The sequence below is a fragment of the Neophocaena asiaeorientalis genome, unplaced genomic scaffold (genome assembly GCF_003031525.2).
Source record: "Neophocaena asiaeorientalis asiaeorientalis breed wild unplaced genomic scaffold, Neophocaena_asiaeorientalis_V1.1 scaffold742, whole genome shotgun sequence".
Classification (NCBI taxonomy): domain Eukaryota; kingdom Metazoa; phylum Chordata; class Mammalia; order Artiodactyla; family Phocoenidae; genus Neophocaena; species Neophocaena asiaeorientalis.
In genome coordinates this window covers 91,498-115,265 of record NW_020173724.1, presented here as the reverse complement: position 1 = coordinate 115,265, position 23,768 = coordinate 91,498, and the positions used below count along the sequence as shown (strand labels likewise).

The window sequence follows — 23,768 nt, the reverse complement described above, 5'->3', positions numbered from 1 at the left end:
GAAACATTATGAGATCAGAGACATCTGTCATTTGTATCTTTGATTACTTCATTATTACCAGTGTCACACATGTGATTAAAACATTACACATTTGTTGAATGAGTGGATTATGTACTTTGCTCCATTTGGTCACTTATAGATTCTCTTAATTTTATGTGTTTGGATAAATAATATTTCCCATGCATTGGATTTCAGTTTCTAAAAGGGCAATTAAAATATTTATAATATGAAAACTGTGGGGTAACAGAGTTGAATTCTACTGTTTAGTAGTTAAACAATTTGGAAAATCACAGTTTCTTTAGCTTCTATACTGAAAATTCATCTAATTCCAATAACAATGTGTGAGTTATTTCTGATATCAGGAAAGAATCAAGATTTTTATCACTTTATTTATTTAATAAACTTTTCATAGACTTTACATTTGTCTAGGCAGTATTCTTAGAGTATGCATATTCCAAAACAGTATTCTAGGCATAGCTTTTTATGTTGTTCGGTCTCAGTCAAAAGGGAGGTCCTACAGTCACATTTTCTGTACAAATATATGTGGTCCCAATGGTCTCTTCAAGGCCCCCATAACTCATTTATTCCTCAAGCTGCAGATAAATGGGTTCAGAAGAGGTGTAACAATGGTGTAAAACACTGCTACTATCTTATCCTCTTCAGGGGAATGCAAGGAGGGTGGCCTTGTATAGGTGGAGAGAGAGGTCACATAGAATGAACTTGTCACAATTAGGTGACAGGAACAAGTAGAGAAAGCTTTTTTCTGTCCATTTCCTGAACTCATGTGGAATACCATGGTAAGCACACAGGCATAGGAAACTACAATGGCCATGAAAGGTAACAACAGAATAATAAGTCCACTCAGTACTATTGTATATTCATACTGGGAAGTGTCCTGACACACCAATGGCAACATGGATAACAACAGAATAATAAGGCCACTCAGGACTATTATATATTCATACTGGGAAGTGTCCTGAGACACCAATGGCAACATGGATGGAACTTCACAGAAGAATGATTAATGAGTTGAGAGCTACAGAGGGGAGGTTGAAATGCATACACTGTATGTATTCAAGAGTTGATGGAACAACTGGTCCATGCACATGTGACCATGAGCCAACAGATATTCTTGCTCATGAGTACAGGGTAACACAATGGATGACAGATGACTACATAGCGATCATAAGACATGAAACCAAGAAGAAGGGCTTAAGTTCCACCAAGGGCCAAGAACGCAAATGCTTGAATCTCACAGCCTAAAAAAGTAATGGTCTTACTATTAGACAGAAAGTTAATTGTCATCTTGGGCACAGTGGTGGAGATGTACATGATGTCAATGAAAGAGGGATGACTGAGTAGAAAGTACGTTGGAGTGTGGAGTCTTCTGTCCAATTGGATGAGAAGAATCAGTATGATATTCCCCATCAGAGCCACTGAAAACAGAATTGCAATGGCAGCAAAGAGAAAAGAGTCGATTGGATCATATTGGAAAAGACAGAGAAAGTACAAAATCTGTTTAAACAGTTTGATTTCCTGTTTTCATGGCTTAACTAAAAATATAAAAGCAGATAATATTTGAGAATTTCATGTAGCATTTCTGATTTCCCTTTAAGAGAAAAAGATGATGATTATTAAATGTAAGAAAATTTTCTTGAATCACCTTAGGTGAATATCTCCCTCTACTCAATACAGTAAATCTTTTTCTGTTAAGCAATAGCCACTAAGCAAATTATAAAATAAAATTAAAAAACCTTTTTACTGAATGTAGAATTAAATATATTTTGAAAATAAAAATAAACATTGAGATGCCTTGCCAACATAAATTATTTTCCTCTTTTGTAAATATTAATATCTTCAGGGTGATACACTGTAGCTGAGTTCTTTTGTTATAAACATAGTCTTCTAATTAATTCACTTGTATAAACAATAAAGTTGTCATGACAGTGTTGGTCATATATATTATAATTTTTAAATGTTTACTGTACTTCTCCATTTTGAATTTATATTGGCTATGAAATAGTATAAAGTATAATAACACATGCAGCCTTTATGAATTAATTAGTGTTTACTTCTTCCTGTGAATGTAGAAGAGATTTAATCAATTGAGAAAAAAATATACCAGACATGAGGAAAAACTTGAGTATGAATTAATAAAATATAAATTTAAAACTTATTTAACTTTGACTCAAGTAGCATTTTAAAAATGGTTGATTCAAAGCTAATAAATTTAATTTTTTTCTCCTTTAATTTCTGACATAAACCTGTCCCTTGTGTAATTCCAGAGCAAATAATGTCTACTAACTAGAGGCCCCTTGGTCTCAAAACATTTAATAAAATTGCAGAAGAAAATATTAAATTTATCATTTAAATTTAGCATCCTAGCATTTATTGTGTATCTATATTATGGGCATGACACACTGTTTCTGAAACTCTAAATATGAACCAGACTGATTTTGTCCATCAAAAGTTTACAGCTATTCTCTATCACAACCATGTATGACTGTCAGCCTGTCTACATAAGGAGACAGCAGGGATGAGGCAAAGTGAGTAGACTGACACAGACAGATGTGTTAATAACAGGCTGCTATACTGAGAAATAATAAGGGTATTATTGAACTATGAGAAAAGGTTTTAATACAAGTGAATAAGTGAGAAACCATAGGACAGTTTGAGAAAAGCTTGGGAGATCTTATAAATACGTCATTATGCATACAAGAATTCATGTATACCCTCTTTACAATTTCTTTCTTAAAATACCATGAAGTATGTCAGGACACAAAAAGAAATAAGCATATAATAATATTAGCCTAAGAAGAGACATAATAAAATATTCCAGATTTATCTAAAATTATCTGCATATATAAAACTGTATTTAAACATAAAATAAAATACCTCCCAAGGTTAACTGCAAAATTCAGAACGGGAGTGAAGTATATGTCAAGGAAGCACCTCTACCCACCTTGTAAATTTGAGAGCACATGCTGAATGTGCAAAATGGGGCAGAAGGATAGAAAATCCCCATAGGAATCCTCCTGAACCATAGAATGTCAGAGAGCCATAAAATTACTGACCAAAGTCAATGCTTTTTAGCCTAGGTAAAATCCAAATTCTTCTATTTTAAACCCAACTGTGTTCTTTACTATTGAGAGGATGATTTTTTTTAATTTGAGCTATGCATGAAAGAAATAATAGTAAAAGACTATCAGTTACTTCTAAATCAAGATAGAGAATTAGAAAATTACTGATACCTCAGTAGAAATTTGAAAGTATTAGGTAAGACATTATAAAGCTATTGTGAAACAAAGATAAGAAATTCAAAATATTTTCAACAAAACTAACCAACACTGATATCAAAATATGACAAACAAGAGGACTGACAAAATCACTGCTGAATAAAACATGCAAATCTGAATACAATTATGACAAGCAGAATCCCATGATCTATTACAAAGCTATAGTTATCTGTTATCAGCCAAGCTGATATAAAACAGACAAGTCCTACTAAAAATAAACGTATCAGTAAGTTAAATAAGAATGATACTATACACTTTAATATATTCCAAAAATAATTTGATCTAATTGAAACCAATTCTTAATAAAAATATTATTAAACAGGCTATCATTATAGATCCTTACTCCAAAGAACAGTGTTTCTACCTGAAACAAAAAACACAGTGATATAAAGATGAATACTTATTTAATTCAGAAAACAAAATTAAAAATACATTGTACCATACTGTTAAATTTTTTAATGTCTTAGCCCAGAAATAAGAGACACAAAAAATAGCAATAACAACAAAAAAAGACAGAGCTAACAATTGCTTTTTGAATATTACTAAAACTAGTAATAATATTCCTATATACTTTCATTCTCTTTACAGTAGTCGAAAGTATTTTCACATTACTAATAACAAACGATGAGAGTTAAATACAATAATTTACATGTTTATCATAAAAACTGGCTTATGTTTTTTAAAATAAATGGAATAACAGACATAGCTTGTGATTTATGGGATATAATAAATATCATCAGATAGCACTTCTTAGTAAACTAATGAATGGAAATCTACCCTAAATTTCAAAGTTGTATATTTCATGTCATCATGTAATTATGGTGATAAATATCTGGAATTAAATAATCAAGCTTGAAGGAATCTGAAAAAGGTTGACAAGAGAGTAAGACGAGGAAATGCCACCTATGAGATTTTACAGAGATAAATTATTGAAATAGTAGAAAATTTGTCAGATATTGGTCTTTTATTACTTTCAGAGAGTAGGTCGTGGATGTTCTGGGTTTAATCAGAATCTTTACACACAAGACAAATTTTAGAGTGTGTAGTTAACTGAGCTACTTTCCCTTAGCTCTGATTTGTTTTTGGTCAAATGATGTATTAATCACACTTGATTCCCCATGAATTCATGGCAGTCTGGAATATAGTTTAAATTTGTGTCATGATTAAAACATATATTTATTATCCTCTTTATTTCTTTTAAATAAAGAGAGAAATCTTAAGTCTTTTGATAAGCGTATAAAAAGTTATCTAATTAGGTTTTCTATCAACTCTGATTCCAAGGATAATTAATTTATACTGTGGTAAGTATTAAAAACAATTAATGGTGTAAAACACTCTCCATAAAGTTGAAGCACTCAATTTTTGTCTATGCCACCTATTATGTATTATAAAAAATAAATCATTTAATAGATGAAGGAAAAGTGCTAAAATAAATGTTAAGTTCAGAAGTAGCTAAAAGACATCCTGTATCTCATATCCCCCATAAGAAGAAATCTCCCATGTCCCAGCCTCTTCTTCCAACATCCAAAGTCATTTCTCTGATTTTGACAAAATTCCAAATGAGAGGTTCAATTGGCATTAATAAAAAAGAAATATACTGAAGATTGGAAGATTTTGTGGTACTATATTTACCAATAGATTTAAACAGATTACAAATTTCAATCCTAAAAGAGTCTAATTATAATATAGCTCCAGTGCATTAGGTAACATCTAGCACCTTTTTTAAATTTTTTTTTTTAAGAAGATGCTGGGGGTAGGAGTTATTAATTAATTTATTTATTTTTGCTGTGTTGGGTCTTCGTTTCTGTGTGAGGGCTTTCTCTAGTTGTGGCAAGCGGGGGCCACTCTTCATGGCGGGGCGCGGGCCTCTCACTATCGTGGCCTCTCTTGTTGCAGAGCACAGGCTCCAGACGCGCAGGCTCATCAGTTGTGGCTCATGGGCCTAGTTGCTCCGCGGCATGTGGGATCCTCCCAGACCAGGGCTCGAACCCGTGTCCCCTGCATTAGCAGGCAGATTCTCAACCACTGCGCCACCAGGGACGCCCCCATCTAGCACCTTTAATGTCAGCTAGTGTCAAATTAAAATAACATCCACTTAAAGTGTGTTGTAAACCAAAACCAGAACCTTTGGCAGTGAGAGAAGAAGCAATATTAACATTTTTATTCACTATGGTAGATTTGAGAACTCATTTACTATTATTAGCTCTATAAACTGAAAATCACAAATTTCTACCTAAACAACTTCATCAAAGAAACAATTAAATGTGTACTTATTTTTATCATGATTCATCCTCTCCAGATCCTTATCCTTATTCATATATATTTTTTTGCATTGTTCCATTGACTTTTGAGTTCTGTTTTTATTAAAAATCTTTATTGTAGGGTTAATTTAAAGATATTTGTAACTCATCTCAGGGCATGGAAACAAAAAATGTGTAGAACTGAAAGCCATGGATATAGAGCATATGTCTACTCAATATTATCAGGCAACAATAAAAGTTTATAAAAATGGAACTATTAATAGCTAGCACTGTTATGGAGCCATACGACTTACAGAATATTTATTTGAATAGAACTGCATAAAATTCTCCCCATACATTTGTACTTTTTGAAATACTTTACCTCCTTTACACACTTTCATCATTCCCAAAATATTAAGGACTATAATTATATGCTAAGCATAACATAAAAACTTGAAGATAAAATAAGGAAGAAGAAGACATGTTCCCTACTGTAACTGGGAATACAAGGATGCTCTAAGGACATGCTCTCTTAGGTAGAGGATACACAGGACTAGTGAATCCTGGTCCTAGCTCACTGCACCAAGGTGCTCCCCAGCCCCTTTGCCCTTGTAACCCTGAGATGATTCAAATTCAATATAAGTAAATAAACTTCAAATACAGACCTTTATATTATTTTTGCATAAGTAATATCTGTGTAAACTTAGCCATCCAAGAAATAGTCCAAATTAAAAATATGTGCATGCAAGAAAAATAATAAAATTAATCTTAACATAATTATTGAAGTGAAATACAATATTTAAAATATAATGTCTAAGAGTAGTCACAGTTTTTGCTTTAAGTATGTGTTGCAGTAAACTCACCAAGGAACTAGTTTCTTTTGACTTCAGAGGATACAGCAGTCTAAACAGTTACATGATACTGAATGTGGTTTTTACCATGAATGAGACTTCTTTACCTTCATCAAGCCATGTCCCTGATGCTTACCTTGAAAGCATAGGTTATCCACTAGATAGACATATCAATTGTCTTTCATTTCATAAAACATTTAAAGTTCATTTCCACTGAGGTATATTGCCCCTTATACAGAGATAAAGATCATTCTTCTAGGATACTTTACCTGAAATAAAATAATAATCAGGGAATAAGAGATGGAGCTGAAAATCAGTATAAGAATGATTCCCTACTACCCCAGTTAGAGGTAGTAATTAGAATCACAGCAATTCCTTTTTCAATAATCTTTTAAAATAAAATTGTATTGCTTGAGGGTCATAGAAAGACCACATATATTCTTAATTATTAATCTATTTAATGTGGTACTACTGCAGAGGCATAAAAATACATTTTTGAAAAATCTATAATTTGAAACACATTTTCAGAACTATTACTATACTATGACTTTGTAAGATTATTGTTATTTTTTCCCCTTGAACAATAAGCCTTCAATCATTTAGCATGAAAAATTCAGTGGAGAATAGAATTTAAACAAAAAGGTCATTTTCCCAACCTTATGAAAGACTTTTAAAGGCTCAAATTAAAATGGGCTGATGGGGGCTTCCCTGGTGGCGCAGTGGTTGGGAGTCCGCCTGCCAATGTAGGGGACACGGGTTCGTGCCACAGGGCGGCTGGGCCCGTGGGCTGGGGCCGGGGCCACTGAGCCTGCGTATCCGGGGCCTGTGCTCCACAACAGGAGAGGCCACAGCAGTGAGAGGCCCGCATACCGCAAATAAAATAAAATAAAATGGCTTGATGGAAATTTATATGTTGTTTGCAAAAGACTTTTAGGGAAAACTTTGTCTCTAGTCTACAATTAGAAACATTGGCTGTCTGCACTCCAAAAAAAAAATGAGGTGTGTGTGAATATACAAAATAATTTTGTTCAAATGAAAACAATCAGATAAAAATTAGCATATAGTTGTTAAAAATTATCACATACTCCTATTTCACCTTTAAAAAATACATAGGTTAGACTGTACATAATGATAACCAACTGTTACATAGTTTGTTATATTTTGAACAAAATAAATATGATGTTTCAAGGAATTACATGACCCAGGCAATAAATTTTTGCCTAAAAGAATCTTAAGAAGATTACCATACTCATGGTAGCAGGAGACTTATTTCTGAAAGTCCACAGGTCCAATACGAATGTTATAGCAAGTTAGGGTTCACTGTGCCCAAGTTCATAGAGAGGAAGTTAGATAATGGCATGTTATTCACTTAACGTTATTCTACTGCAACAAGATTTACTTAGTCTGGGTAAATTAAAGAGAGGTTAGATTTTAATAAGTCAATCTCTCTAAAATAAGTATGAAATGAGATGACATAGGAAACACGTTTGCTCAGGTTAAAAATAAACAACGACAACAAATATATATATACATATATAATACATATACACACACAGATATTCACATATTCACACACTACATATGCAAACACACATACCTATTATATATATATATATATATATATATGAATACACACACATACACAAAATGCAATAACTTCAGAAGAAAAATGATATAGGTTACACTTCAGAGGATATAAACACAGTCTTATTACAGCCTGTATTAACTAGAGTATAACTTCCTATTGGATTAGCACATATCTTTATCTTCATTTTCCCCGACTACAATACGTAATATTTTTTATTTGGGACATGTTCTAACACTTTTCTCTAAAATGCCTTATAACAATTTCCTCAGGAAAAATTTCAATGAGCAGACAATCACTGCATGAGCATTTTAGGCAGAAACATGAGTATTTTTTTGGAATCTGAGTGTCATATTTTAAATAAAATTTTAAGTCCCTTTGATGGTTAACACTTGCCTCAAATCCAATTACTAATGTAAATGTTTCTAGAATACTAAGGAACAAATCTAACTTTGAGCGTGCTGAAACTTGTACAGTGTTGGATGAACTCCTTGAGAAAAAGAATACAAAAATACAAATACAAAATTCCATATGTCCTTAGAAAATTTCCCTTAAGTTTCTTGAGTTTCAAATCTGTTTTAAGTGGAGTAACTTAGCAGTGTCTATCAGTTTATCATTTTTTAAATTTTCACTTCATATTGTGTGAGAAAAATATTTTGTGTGTTATATAACAATAAAAGTAAATTATTTAGCATGTTTATGGGAAAATTAAAATGGTGGCCTTGGTATGAAAATGGAAGTATGTCCTTAGGTTTCTATACATTGACTCAGGGGGTAGAGGTGGATTGCAGTGGTGGAGGGGAGTTGGAAGAGAATAACTTACTTTGCCCAAAGAGTACAGAACCAGGAATTTACTGTTTGTTGTATTTAATCAGAAATATACTTCTATCTTTTGATCAGGATCCATGAGAGCATCTACTATTGAGGGCAATTTTTATAAACTATATTAGTTAATTCAGGTATGCAACTCACAGTGTTGCCTGGCACAAAACATGCACTCAATAGGTATTAGTTTTAATGATGGCTATTATAGTCATTGATGTTAATATCTTTATTATCATTCTATATAAACTAAGATGAAATCAGAAATGGAGCCATCTCTACTGCTTTGCTCCAATGTGGACACAAACCCTTTCAATATTTATCCACATCCAAGTGTGACCTAGTTCTATTAAAGACTCATAATCAAACAAACAAACAAAAAAAGAGCCAACCATTCCAACAGAGAATTTAGTAAAATTAAGATTGTAAAATGACAACTTCACTGCCCACATGATCAGCCCAACACAACCACAAGGTCAATGATCAGGGATGCGCTCTTCTTAGCTAGAGGGCAGCCTCCCTGTCCTCAGCTCACCATCCCATACAAGGCAAATGCCTATTTTCCACTACCTGGGAAACACTGAGTCCATATGGGTGTCTGAATCCAAATGTGGACTGAGAAAGATTTAGGAGGTCACTTTACCTTCAGATTTCAACTCTTTAGTTCACACAAATAAGGAAAAAAAGCATAAGAAATCATTCTGCTATGTGTAATCAAATGTAAAATGTAGTTTAAGCAAATATGTTATGAAGAAAATGGATTAGATGAATTGATATGCCAGATAGCTGTCATTTAGACATATAATCACTCTATTAGCACTTTTGTCCCTTAAAATTCACGACAATTTTAAGTTCAGGATTGGATCAAACTGGAGCTCAAAAACAAAAGTGTTATCATGTGGTAAAAATAATTAAAATCAAAGATTTTGTTTGTACAGAGCTGTACTCCGAATTAGGTTTTGCATTTAATTCACTTAATTTTTCAGAGAAAATCTTATACAATTATTCACTCATTTGATGATTTATTTATAATCATTAGGAAGAATACTAACCCCCTGAAATATAAAAATTTATATGTAATCCCTTCCCTCAAAAAGTCCACAAAGAATCAGGTAGACAATAAGGTCATTATGATACAGTTACAGAGATATGCATGGGTGCATCGTGTTCAGGAGGAAGTGCATCTAACCCTTTGTGGGGTGGGGGTAGTTCAAGTGGAAAAATGGAGGGGAGGTGGAGTAAGCCTGTATGAGAAGGCAATACTTAGGAAGAGGAAAAAATTATGTGGAGCCCTTAAAAATGACTCAGATTTATTGCTAAGCAAAGATGTGAAGATATTCCAGGCAAATTATTATTTTGGCTGTCCTCAATTCAACATTGTAAATACTCCATATTTATTTAGAGGAAACATGAGTTACTACACCGAGGTAAATATAGAGAAAGTTAGTTACTGGGGTGTAAAAATCATTCTATTAAAAAGTTCTGATCTCATATTTCAATTTCTCATTTTAAAAGGCAGAGCAAAACACAACAAACAACAACTACAAACTTGGCAGTTAATTAAAATCTTCTTCCTTGGAAAGAATTTGTTCATGTGGTGACAAGTACAAACAGCCTCCTCTCTGACATGACACCAGTATCTACATACACATCTCAGCAAATTGCCTTTTTTAATCCATATTCAATAGTCTTCGTGGTATATATCCTGATGAATACAATAACCTCTCCACTACAAAATAATTATAATTATATTGTTATGGCTAGATACACTGACATCCTATATGTCTTCCCAGCTCTTATGCATTTTTTAAACATCTTTATTGGAGTATAATTGCTTTACAATGATGTGTTAGTTTCTGCTTTATAACAAAGTGAATCAGTTATACATACACATATGTTCCCATATCTGTTCCCTCTTGTGTCTCCCTCCCTCCCACCCTCCCCATCCCACCCCTCTAGGTGGTCACAAACCACCTAGCTGATCTCCCTGTGCTATGCAGCTGCTTCCCACTAGCTATCTTACGTTTGGTAGTGTATATATGTCCATGCCACTCTCTCACTTTGTCACAGCTTACCCTTCTCCCTCCCCATATCCTCAAGTCCATTCCCTAGTAGGTCTGTGTCTTTATTCCTGTCTTACCCCTAGGTTCTTCATGACATTTTTTTTCTTAGATTCCATATATATATGTTAGCGTATGGTATTTGTCTTTCTCTTTCTGATTTACTTCACTCTGTATGACAGACTCTAGGTCCATCCACCTCACTACAAATAACTCAATTTCGTTTCTTTTTATGGCTGAGTAATATTCCATTGTATATATGTGCCACATCTTCTTTATCCATTCATCCGATGATCGACACTTAGGTTGCTTCCATCTCCTGGCTATTGTAAATAGAGCTGCAATCAACTCTGCAGGGAATTAAAATTATAAATTTTGGAGAAGGGTAAATGTTACTTCAAACCATAGCATGTTTAAGGACAGGGAAACATATGATCATATGTGGAAATTTAAATAGAATTATCATACCATAGCATTCCAGTCAGCATTCAGTCCATAAACATATAAAGAAGCCAGATATGTGCATTTATTCAGCAGCCTGTAGTTCTATATCATAAGTTTTTGCTGATGAAATTATATTTCCATGAGGTACTGGATAATATGTTATGATTAATTCCACTGAAATATCTCCACTTTTTTGTTGTTGTTTTTCTGTTGTTTAATCTGATAATTATGCAAGCAATAAATATTATATTGGAGTAGAAAATGTTAACACACATTGAAAAACAAAAAAGCATAGAACTATAATCTATATGATAAAATGCATCACTCTGTTTAAAAGGATTGTTTTACAGATGCAATTTACAATCAGTGATCATACAGTTTAGAATGGTGTTTTCATGCCATCTGTTGGAATAATTCTTCTCACTCTCTGGAATGAAGATATAATTTTCAGTTTACAGATTCATCAAGCAAAACACAGTATTACAGTCACTAAAAGAAGAGAAATCCTAAACACTTTCAGTTTTATAGTCTTCCATAAACAAGTATATTGCTGAAATTTTCCAAAAGAAAGAGAATTTAGCAACATGACCACAGATTACTGTTTTATTTTACAGCCTTAAAATAGCACCAACAGTTCAAATAGCCAAGAATGGTTATCTAATTTTAGTTTCAATATTTGAAATGTGACTTCCATTCTTTTAGTCCATTTATGATTTTTATTAACTTAAAAACATGTCTGCCCTGTGCCTAAGCAAGTTATGACATAATGATGGTGGTAAAAGTTAATAAATAACCTGTCCATTGGGACACATTCCTGTTTGTTATTAGCTTATTAAATGCAAATCAAATCTGTGGGGGTGTTTAATAGACTAAGTGTGCTAGTTCTCTATATGTATGCATTTACAAAGCAAAACTTTTCCACAATTAATTTTCGGGAATTACAAAAGTTGACCTAAAATTCTAATAGAGAATGTAAGGTGCATGCTACACATGAAGAAAACAAAAAAGAAAAAAATAACTCATGAAAATTGCACTATGAATGAAACAGCAAGAGTCCAAGCGGGAGTGCAATTTTATATTGCAAGAGGTAAGATCAATATGGTCTTGTTTCTTGGTTAAGACATCAGTTGTTAGTATCAAACAAAACCTGTAAAGAAAGTCACTGCTTTTCGCAAAATACAGTATCAGGACCGAATTTCTTTTTTTTTTTTTTTTGCCGCACTGTTGTGGCTTCTCCCGTTGCGGAGCACAGGCTCCGGACGCGCAGGCTCAGCGGCCATGGCTCACGGGCCCAGCCGCTCCGCGGCATGTGGGATCCTCCCTGACCGGGGCACGAACCCGCGTCCCCTGCATCGGCAGGCGGACTCTCAACCACTGCGCCACCAGGGAAGCCCGAGGACCGAATTTCTTAATGCTATCTATTATATCTATGGTGCTCCAAAAAAAATACAAAGCAAAACCACCAGGAAGAAGAGATTTCTTTACTAAATTTAGACGTCTTTGAGATTCTCTTCCTTTGATACTCCATTCAAACAGTCCCAAATGACAAGAAGTCACCATTAAGATATGAACTTATGCGTTACAGTAATTGCCCCAAGTAACTAATGGCTCTCTCTGTTATATCTTAGAACATCTGAAAGATGAAAGTACACACACACCACCACCACCACCAGATTAAAAAAGAACCAGGTCAAACAGGGACATTATCCAAGATTCCATTCTATATGTAGTGGAAAAGGGGTATTTTTTTCTTTGCTCTTTTTGGGTTTAGTTTCCCTTCTTTGAGAAGACTAACCAATAGGACTCCAGATTTACTCAAAATCAGGTAAACCATACTAATCTACAATTTTCCCCCTTCAGAGATAGGTAGAATTTCAAGAACCTTTCATCTGAAATAAGGTCCTTGGCATGTTTTTGTCAATTGCCAGGATCTACTTCAACCTCATTTTGCTTCCTCCTCTTCCTATTCCACCAAACATCATGGATTCATCTATTCTCTGCTATCTTTTCTTAGTACAATTAGGAATGTTCCCAAATTTTCTCCCAGATTTCCATATTTCCTGTTCCACTGAATGCCATGGGAGTAGTTGGTAGGTTCTATAGACTTATATTGCTTGCAGCGGGAAATATCACATCCAGTAGTAGTTCCACTTTTACGTAAATAAAAACAAATTACTTTCTTCCTTAAAACCGACATTCCAATTTGAGAAACAAATCAAGATTGCATTGAATCTATAATTCAGTTTTTGTTTATAAGTCCTCTTTACAGTATTGGTCTTCTAATTCATGAGCATGAAGTATCTTTCCATTTAGATTACTTTCATTTTTTTCAGCAATACTTGTAGGTCTTAACCGGATTTTTTGCTAGTTAATAGGTGGAGTATTAGAGCCTTGAGACCTGGAATGAAGTATAAACATAACTTTAATTTATTAAGCTGTCCAACTAATGCACCTACAATTTTCCTCTCCATAATCCAACGTGTAAGAATTCTAGGGATTATTTGTGATAAAAACAAGCAAATAAAACTAATGATAATATGGAATCTCATTCAGAATGATATGGAAATCAGCCCAATTTTCTACTCTGCCTTGAGAACAAAAAAGAAGTAATGATACAACATGGATGTTGAACATGAAATATATGATACAAGATTGATGAACCTCAAAAACATTGTGCTAAGGAAAGAAGCCAGACTCAAGAGACTGTATTTTATATGATTTAATTTATATAAAACCTGCAAGATAAGCAATTCTATAGTGACAGGAAGCAGATTCGTGGTTACCTTGGGTTGGGAGTGGGAATAGAGTCCCTGGAAAAGGTTTATTCTGGGGATGATGGAAATGCACTAAATTTAGACTGTGATGATGGTTACACAACCCTGTAAATTTACTAAAATTCATTGAATTGTACACTTAAAAGGAATGTAAATTATACATCAATAAAGCTATTATAAAAAATATATAGTAAATCAAAATGTCAATTCAGTGCTACATATATAAAGCTTGAAGTGCTAGTTCTTTCACTTGAACCAGATTTCTTGCACAGTGTCTGTGAGCTAGTTTAACATGAATAATATCAGAGTTTTCCCAACCAAGCTTCCTGCAACTGAGGCACACATCCCCCATACTGAATACTGATCACCAAGGGATATTTATTTTCCTCCCTTGGTAGATGCCTCCCCTCTTAGTCTCTTTCAGCTGATGCAGAAGCAATGATGCACACATTGATCAGTCCTGACATGTCTAAGGAATTGACTCATCTCCTCACTTTCAGTCACCATCTTTATTTCCTCCTTTTCCTTTCTTTCTGATGTCATGCCCTTTGACCACCTTGTATTTTCCTTTAATTCTGATGTCATGTCCTTTGACCACCTTGTAGAGCAGTTGCTTCAAGCTTTCAGCTATCTTCACCTAATCTACTGACACCTCACACAATGCCACTCCCCCTAACTGTGTAATGGTAGGTGAATTTTCTCTTCCCAGTTTAAAGATACATGGATTTTGAACAATGAAAAAAGATTATTGTATTTTAAAATAAATAAAGTGTTTCTGCTAATATTTTTTTTAAAAGATTTCTGGCTTTCCCTATCCCAATTTCCAGTCTTTTAATTGCAGTTGTTAGTTTTTTATGAGCTCTAATTTTTCTCATTTATTTTATTAATTGAATGCATCTCCACACTGAAATGTAAACTTCATGAGATCAGCTCTTATCTTTGTTTACTCCCTCATCACCGGTGCCTTTTCCAGTGCCACACACACAGTTAAAGCAATATGTCCATTGTTGAGTGAACACACAAATGAGTGGATAATGTACTTTGCTCTATATTACAGACTATCTTAATGTTATGCATTTCGATAGATAATATTTCCTATGTGTTGCAACTTAGGTGTTAAAGAGGACATTACAAAATATTTGTTTTGACATGTGAACACTGAATTGACAGGGCGGAAACCTATTGCTTTAGAAGATAAACAAAGCAGACAATAACACTATTTCATCATATTTCAGAATGGAAATCTATTTCCAATAACAATGTTGAAGTAAGTTCTGAAACCAGAAAGAAAATCAAGACACATCAATTTTCTCAATTATCAAATTTTTCAATTTATCAATTCATATTTATTTCTTAATGAAGTATAGTTGATTTACAATATTGTGTTAATTTCAGGTGTACAGCAAAGTGAGTTAGTCACACATATATACATATACAAATGTATATATATATATACACACACATTTTTAGATTATTTTCCATTATAGGTTATTACAAGATATTGAATATAGTTTCCTGTGTTATACAGTAAATTCTTGTTGCTTATCTTTAAGCAATAAGTATTTGTATATATAGTAGTATATATACAGTATTTATATATATAGTAGTATATATATAGTAGTTTTATATATAGTAGTTTGTATCTGTTAATCACATACTCCTATTTTATTTCTTCCTCCTTCCCCTGTGGTAAACATATGTTTGTTTTCTATGTCTGTGACTCTGTTTCTGCTTTGTATATAGATTCATTTGTATTATTTTTTAGATTCCACATATAAGTGATATCATATAATATTTGTCTTTCTCTGACTTACTTCACATAGTATGATAATCACTAGTTCCATCCATATTTCTGCAAATGGCAATATTACATTCTTTTTCATGGCTGAGTAGTATCCTATTGTATATATATACCACATCTTCTTAAGCCAGTTATCTGTTGATGGACACTTTTGTTGTCTCCATGTCTTGGCTATTGTAGATAGTGCTACTATAAACATTAGGGTGCATGTATCTTTTTGAATTACAGTTTTCATCTTCTCCAGATATATGCCCAAGAGTGGGATTGCTGATCAGACAGTAGCTCTATTTTTAGTTTTGTAAGGAACCTCCATACTCTTTTCCATAGTAGCTGCACCAGTTTATATTCCCATCAACAGTGTAAAGGGGTTCCCTTTTCTCCACACCCTTTCCATCATTTATTATTTATTATTTTATTTTCTCCACACCCTCTCCAACATTTATTATTTGTAGACTTTTTTGATAATAGTCATTCTTTTTTAAATTTTATCAAATCTAGTTTATTTACAATGTTCTATTAATTTAAGCTGTACAGCAAAGTGACTCAGTTATACATATATGTGTTATTTCTTCATATTCTTTTCCTTTATGGTTTATCACAGGGTATTGAACATAGCTTCCTGTGCTATATAGTAGGGCCTTGTTTTTTATCCACCCTATATATACTAGTTTGCATGTGCTAATCCCAATCTCTCAATCCTTCCCTCCCCGCCCCCCCACCCCACCGGTAACCAGAAGTCTGTTTTCTATGTCTGTGAGTCTGTTTCTCTTTCATAGATGATAGTCATTCTGATCGATGTGAGGTGATACCTCATTGTGGTTTTGATTTGTGCTTCTCTAATAATTAGCAATGTTGAGCATCTTTACATGTGCCTGCTGGACATCTGTGTGTCTTCTTTGGAGAGATGTCTATTTACATCTGCCCATTTTTTGATTTTTTTGTTTTTGGAACATTGAGTGTATGAGCTACTTGTTTATTTTGCATGTTTATCCCTTGTTAGACACATCATTTGAAAATACTTTCTCCCATTCACTGGGTTGACTTTTCCCTTTTTTGATGGTTTCATTTTTTGTGCAAAAACTTTTAAGTTTCATTAAGTCCCATTACCTCATTTACTGTGACTTAGGAAGAAGATCTAAGAAAATATTGCTATGATTTATGTCCAATAATGTTTTGCCTATGTTCCTTTCTAGGAATTTGATGATGCCATATCATAATTAGGACTTTAAAACATTTTGAGTTTATTTTTGTATATGGTATGATGGAACGTTCTAATTTCATTGATTTATGTGTAACTCTCCAGCTTTCCCAACACCACTTGCTGAAGAGACTGTATTTTCTCCATTGTATATTCTTGCCTCCTTTGTTGTAGATTAATTGACCATAGGTGTGTGGGTTTATTTCTGGGCTCACTCTCTGTTCCATTGATCTGTATGTCTGTTTTTGTGCCAATACCACACTGTTTTGATTACTATAGCTTTGTAGTATTGTCTGAGGTCTGGAAAGGTTCTGCCTCCAGCTTTGTTCTTTTTACTCAGGATTGCTTTGGCAATTCTGAGTCTTTTGTGTTTCCATATAAATTTTAGGATTATTTGTTCTCGTTCTGTGAACAATATCATGGGTATTTTGATAGGGATCTGATTAAATCTACAGATTGCTTTGTGTTGTATGGCCATTTTAACAATACTGTTCCAATTCAAGAGCATGGAATATCTTTCAATTTCTTTGAGTCATCTTCAAATTCCTTTATCAAGGTTTTATAATTTTCAGCATATAGGTCTTTCAGCTCCTTGGTTAAGTTTGTTCTTAGGGATTTTGTTTTTTTGATGCAATTTTAAACATAATTTTTTTTAAACTTTCTCTTTCAGGTATTTCATTGTTAGTGTAAAGAAATGCAAAAGGTTTCTGTATACAAATCTGGCATCCTGCTATCTTTCTGAATTCATCTTTATTTCTAATAGTTTTGTTTTAGGGTTCACTATATATAGAGTATCATGTCTGCAAATAATGAAAGTTTTACTTCTTCCCTTCCAATTTGGATACCTTTTATTTCTTCTTCTTGTCTGATTGTGGTGGCTAGAACTTCCAACACCATGTTGAACAGAAGTGGTGATAGTGGGCATCCTTGTCTTATTCCTTAATTTAGCAGGAATGCTTTCAGATTTTCACTGTTGAGTATTATGTTGACTGTGGATTTGTTGTAAATGGCTCTTATTATGTTGGGGCATGTTCCCCCTACACTCACTTGGGTGAGAGTTTTATCATAAATGGAAGTTGAATTATGTCAAATGCTCTTTCTGTGTCTATTGTTTTCAGCCGTAATTTCTTCAAAAACAGTTTTGCTCCTCTTATCTCTCTCTCTTCTCCTGCTCAAACCCCTATTGGGCATGGTTTGGCATGCTTTATATTATGCCATAAATCTCATATGTTGCTTTCATTTTTTCATTTGTTTTTCTGTCTGCTGTTTTGACTGGGTGATCTCCATTTTTCTGTCTTTCAGATTACTTATCCTTCTGCTATTCTTTGCTTCTAGCTTGGTTTTTATCTTGGTAATTGACTTGTCTAATTTTGATTAGTTCCTCTTTATAGTGTCTAGGTCCTTGTTACTATGATCTGCATTTCTATCCATGATCTTTGTTAATTATTTTATTAAGCATTTTATGACCTCCTCTTTGAACTCAGGTTCTAGTAGACTGGTGAGGTCTGCTACATTATCTGTTCTTTCAGGATATTTATCTTGTTCTTTTAATTGGAAGTTAGTTATTTGCATTTTCATTTTATATAACTTACTCTGTCTCTATGAATTTGGGAGAAATGGTTATCTATTCTGGTCTTGAATGGGTGTTTTTATATGTGAGTATCCCTGTGTAGAATGAGTGAGTCCAATATTTTTGGTGAGAGGACTGTTTTTGGTATGGATGATGGCCATGTCTTTCCTCAGAGTTTGCTGGTCATTATCCCCTTGTTGGGGTTGTGATTGGTATTGTGGTGTTGTAGTGTCAACAGCCTGCACTGGATGTTGAACAGGGTCCCTTCTTTGATGTGTGTCTCTCACAGTCAGTTATGTTTCCCAGTATTTTGGAAGTGGTGTTATGTAGGAAATATCTTATCAGGTCCAGCCACACACTTCTGTCTAGTCACCAGATCTGTATGATCTAGGGTTGTGTCCTATGTGGACTGGGTCAGTCATTCTGTTGTGGGGGCTACTATGGGCACACTGGTAGACATGGCTGTTCCTTGGCCAGTTGACTACCAGGCCCTGCCTCATACAGATGTTGCCAGTCTGCTGGTTTGTGGGACTAGTTCTATGTGGGGCTCACTGAAAGGCCTGGGAATCCCAGCGATGGAGCCAGCCTGCTGGTGGGCAGGCCCCAATACCTGGGTAGCTGGCTGGGGGACCAACCCAGAGTATAAAAGGGTTGGTGCTGGCCAGCTGGTGGGCAGAGTTGGTTCCCAGCCTGGCTGACTGTGGGCCTGTGTGGTCCTTGGGCTACTGCAGGTGCACGTTGGGTTCCTTTTAATGAATGTTTACCTTTGCTAACTTTCTTGCTTGTTCATGTATTGTGTTTCTTACTTCTTTAAATTGTCTTTATTTTTGCAGTTTATCCTTTCTTTAAAACTGCTATTTTGAAATCTAACTAAAAATTGTATATTTCCATGTCTTTGTGTTTTTTTACTAGAAAATTATTGTTCTTTTGGAGATGTCATTTTTTTTTCTTGTTTTTTTTTGGAATTGTGTGTCAATGTTTGTACATTTGAGGTAACAGTCACCTTCTTCATGTTTAGTAACTGTCTTCAGGTTAGAAATCCTTTTGTCAGTCCAGTCATAGATTCTGAGGCTTTCTCAAACCTTGTATGAATACATTTTCTCCATGTATCTTGCTTCTGTTTGTATGAGAATTCTTAAGCTTTTTTTTTCTTCTCTTGATACTGCAAGGGGCCAAGCCAGCTGCTGATAGTTACTTTTATTTTCCTGAAGGTGGTGCTAGAGCTCAAGTTTGTAGTTTTTCCCTTGCAATGGTGAACAACTTTCTGTGTATGCCAACTTTCTAACAATATCTAAATATCCCCAATGCCACCAAAGTACACAGAAGAATCTGGCTTCAAATTGGTACTAGTGTGGGTATGGCATATGTTTTGCTGGCAGTGTCCATAGATGATTTGGGGGATCTGTATATTAGGTTGCCCCATGACTCAAAGAGACTATCTAGTCCTGATTCACAGGGTTTTGCATATTTCACAGATCATATCAAGGTCTAGCTACCTATTATACAATGCACTAGATTGCAGACTTCTCTTGGGATATTCGGGATGAGGTTCTGGATTATAATACTCCCACAGAGGCACTTTTTTGTTTGGTAGATGAATTCTAATATATGTTATTAAGGGGGTGGACAAAAACAAATGATGTCTTATGCCATCATGATCACGATGTCACTCTAACATAATTGTATATGCAGATTTTTTTTTATTTTACCAAAAAAGGAAAAAAAAGTGTTAGAACCAATGAATTAAGGTGACGGGATATAAAGTCAACACACAATAATCAGTTCTGTTTCTACACACTAACAATAAGCAATAAGAAAATAAAATTAAGAAAATAATTCCATTTACAATATTATCCAAAATAATTAAATTCTTAGGGATAACCAATGAGGCAAAAAGACATCTATAGTAAAAACTATAAAATATTGCTTTAAGAAATTAATAAAGACACCAGTTACTGCAAAGACATCTTGAGTCTATGAATAGAAAGATCTAAGATATCAATATTCATAAAGTGATTTAAAGATTGAATGCAATTTACATCCAAAACCCAGTAAAACTTTTACAATTAGAAAAATCCATCCAAAATTCATATGAAATATGAAAAGACCCTGCATTTGCCAAGGTTTTCCCCAAAATATAATATATATATAATACAAAATTGACTGAAGCAGTTTGGAGGGTGAGAATTTCCATGGTCTGCCATCTGAAAATTTGAGATCCAAGACACCAAGTGATATAGTTTGAAAGGCTGAACACTAGATAGCCAGTGATCTAGATTCTAGTTGGAATATGATGACCTGAGAACCTGGACCACCGAGAGAAAAATGCTGATGCCCCAGGTGAAGTGTTAGAAAGAGAGCTAATGTTCCTTTCCTTCACATTTTTGTTCTGTTCAGGCCTTAAACAAATTGAGAGAGGCCAAACCACATTGGAGAGGGCAATCCTTTTTACTCCATCTACCAGTTCAGATGCTAATCTTTTCAGAAAACATCCACACAGATGCATCTAGGAATAATGTTCAAGCGGATATCTGTACATCAAACAATCTCATCAAGTTTATATATAAAATTAATTATCACAGAATCTGATAGGCTAAACCATTTTATTAAGAAACAAAGTTGGAGGTCTCACATTTCCTTAATTTAAAATCGACTACAAAACTACAGCAATCAAAACAGTCTGATACTGGCATTAATAAAAACATACAAACCAATAAGGTGGAATCGAAAGTCAAGTAATCCTCCTGTATATAATAAAATTACTTTTGACCAGAGCACTGAGACAATTCAATAGGGGAAAGGATGATCTTGTCAACAAATGTCTTTATGAAAACAAGATTTCTACATGTACAAAAATGAAGTTGGATTCATAACTTACACCATATATAAAAATTAAAGTTGATAAATGAGAGGAGGTCAAGATGGCAGAGTAGGAGTACATTAAACTCACCTCCACATGCACATAAAAAGTACATCTGCAAGTGGAGTAATTCTCACTGAAAACAAACTGATAGTGATGGAAAGACTCCTATACAACTAGAGTTGTAAAGAAAGATCTTTGTGGAGTTGGGTAAGAAGGGAAGGGAAGAGAATCAATTGGGTTGGGACCTGTGCTCCTAGGAGGGAATACAAAAGAGGAGTATTGCATGGGCTCAGAGATCTTCCCTGGGGAGTGAGCAGTTAGAACCACATATTCAGCACCCAGTCCTGGTGTCCAATGTGGGAAAGATGAGTCCCCTTTGGGGGTTTGAAAACCAGTGGTACTTACAGGAAGGCTATAATAAACCTAGCCATCACCTGTGAAGAATGTGCACATACTTGCTTTCTCCCAGGAAAAAGGTGGAAGAAGCAGATTGAAATTGCACGAGGCTCTGTCCAGTTTCCTGCAACTGTCACAGAATGCATACGGGCACATACTGAGATCCTACTCCAGCACCTCTTGATACATACAGTGCTGCTCCCCCATCGGCAAAGGTGTCATTGACCGGAGAAAATAGAGTGCACACTTAGAGGGAAAGAAACCAGCTCAGAACTGACTCTCAGCGTTTCTGCTTCAACACTTTGGGTGAAGCAGAAAAAAAAAAAAGGATAGAAAAAAAAAAAACCAGCTAACATCTGTCTCTGACTCTACACCTCCCATCTCCAGCCCTACCCCCCAACATGGTGATGACAGCTGTCAGCATACCCTGGGTTAAGACAATTCAATTCATATTCAGCACTCCTATCAAGGCCCCTGGGAACATACAGAGTGCATAGGAATGCTCCCACACATGGATATCCCTTCAAGATCAGAATAGGTAATTTTTCAGCTAATTTCAAAGTGACAGAGAAAGTTAAACAAAAGGAGAAAACAGAGGAATTGTTTTGAATGAAAGAACAAGAAAAAAACTGAAAAAAACGACTAATGAAACAGAGATAAATACTTTTTCTGATAAAGATTTCAAATCATTAGTAATAAGAATGTTAAATGCACTTGGGAGACAATAGATGATCACACTGAGAATTTCAACAAGGAACTAGAAAACAGAAAAGAACCAGTCAGTGGTGAAGAGTAAAATAAGTGAAATGAAAAACACAGTAGAAGGAGTTAACAGCAGACTAAGAGATATAGAAGAATGAGTAAGTGATCTGGAAGATAGAATAATGGAAATCACCCAATCAGAAAAAATAAAAACAAATTAAAAACATGAGGACAGTTTGAGGGACATCTGGGACAACATCAAGTATAATGACATTCACATTATAGGGGTCCCAGAGGAAGAAGAGAGAAAGGAGTCAAAAACATTACATGTTTGATAAAAGTATGGCTGAAACTTCCTGAACCAGAAGAAGGAAACAGATATCCAGGTACTGAAAGCACCTGGGAGTCCCAAAAAAGATAAAACCAACAGATACACACAAATATATATTTTAATAATTAAATTGGCACATTTAAAGATAAAGAGAATTCTAAAAGCAGCAATAGAAAAACAAAGATCCATATACAAGGGGATCCCCATAAGGCTATCAGCTGTTTTCTGTGCAGAAACTTGGCAGGCCAGAAGGGCACTGTACCACATATTTAAAGAAATGAAAGGGGAAAACCTGAAATCTAGGATACTCTACATAGCAAGATTGTCATTCAGAGTTGAAGGAGAGATAAAGAAATTCTCAGATAAGCAAAAACTAAAGGAGTTAATCAATACTAAACCAATCAGAAAAGAAGTGTTAATGGGTCTTGTATAAGTGGGGGAAAAAGTTAGAAAAAGAAGTAAGAATTTATAGGAAAGAAAAAAATCTGACTACTATAAGCAAATATATAGCAAAAGCAGTGGATTTGTCACTTTAAAAAAACTAGTACCAATACTGATAGACACAAAAATTGTAAAATCAACTATTCCTACAATAATCAGTTAAGGAATAACTATGAAGAGGTAAAATATGAGATCAAAAACACACAGCATGGGGAAGAGTTGTAAAAAGAATATTGATCTTTTAGAATATGTTTGAACTTAAATGACCATTGGTTTAAAACAAGTAGAAATAGTTATAGGTCAACATATATAAACCCCACAGTAACCACAAATCAAAAACCCACAATAGATACACAAAAACAAGAGAGAAAGGAAAACAAGCATACCACTAAAG

General features: G+C 34.4%; 1 pseudogene; it reads right to left on the bottom strand.

The window, feature by feature from the left end:
• Positions 1 to 520: 520 nt before the first annotated feature.
• Positions 521 to 1,546, bottom strand: LOC112403308 (olfactory receptor 2AK2-like; annotated as a pseudogene).
• Between the last annotated feature and the right edge of the window lie 22,222 nt (positions 1,547 to 23,768).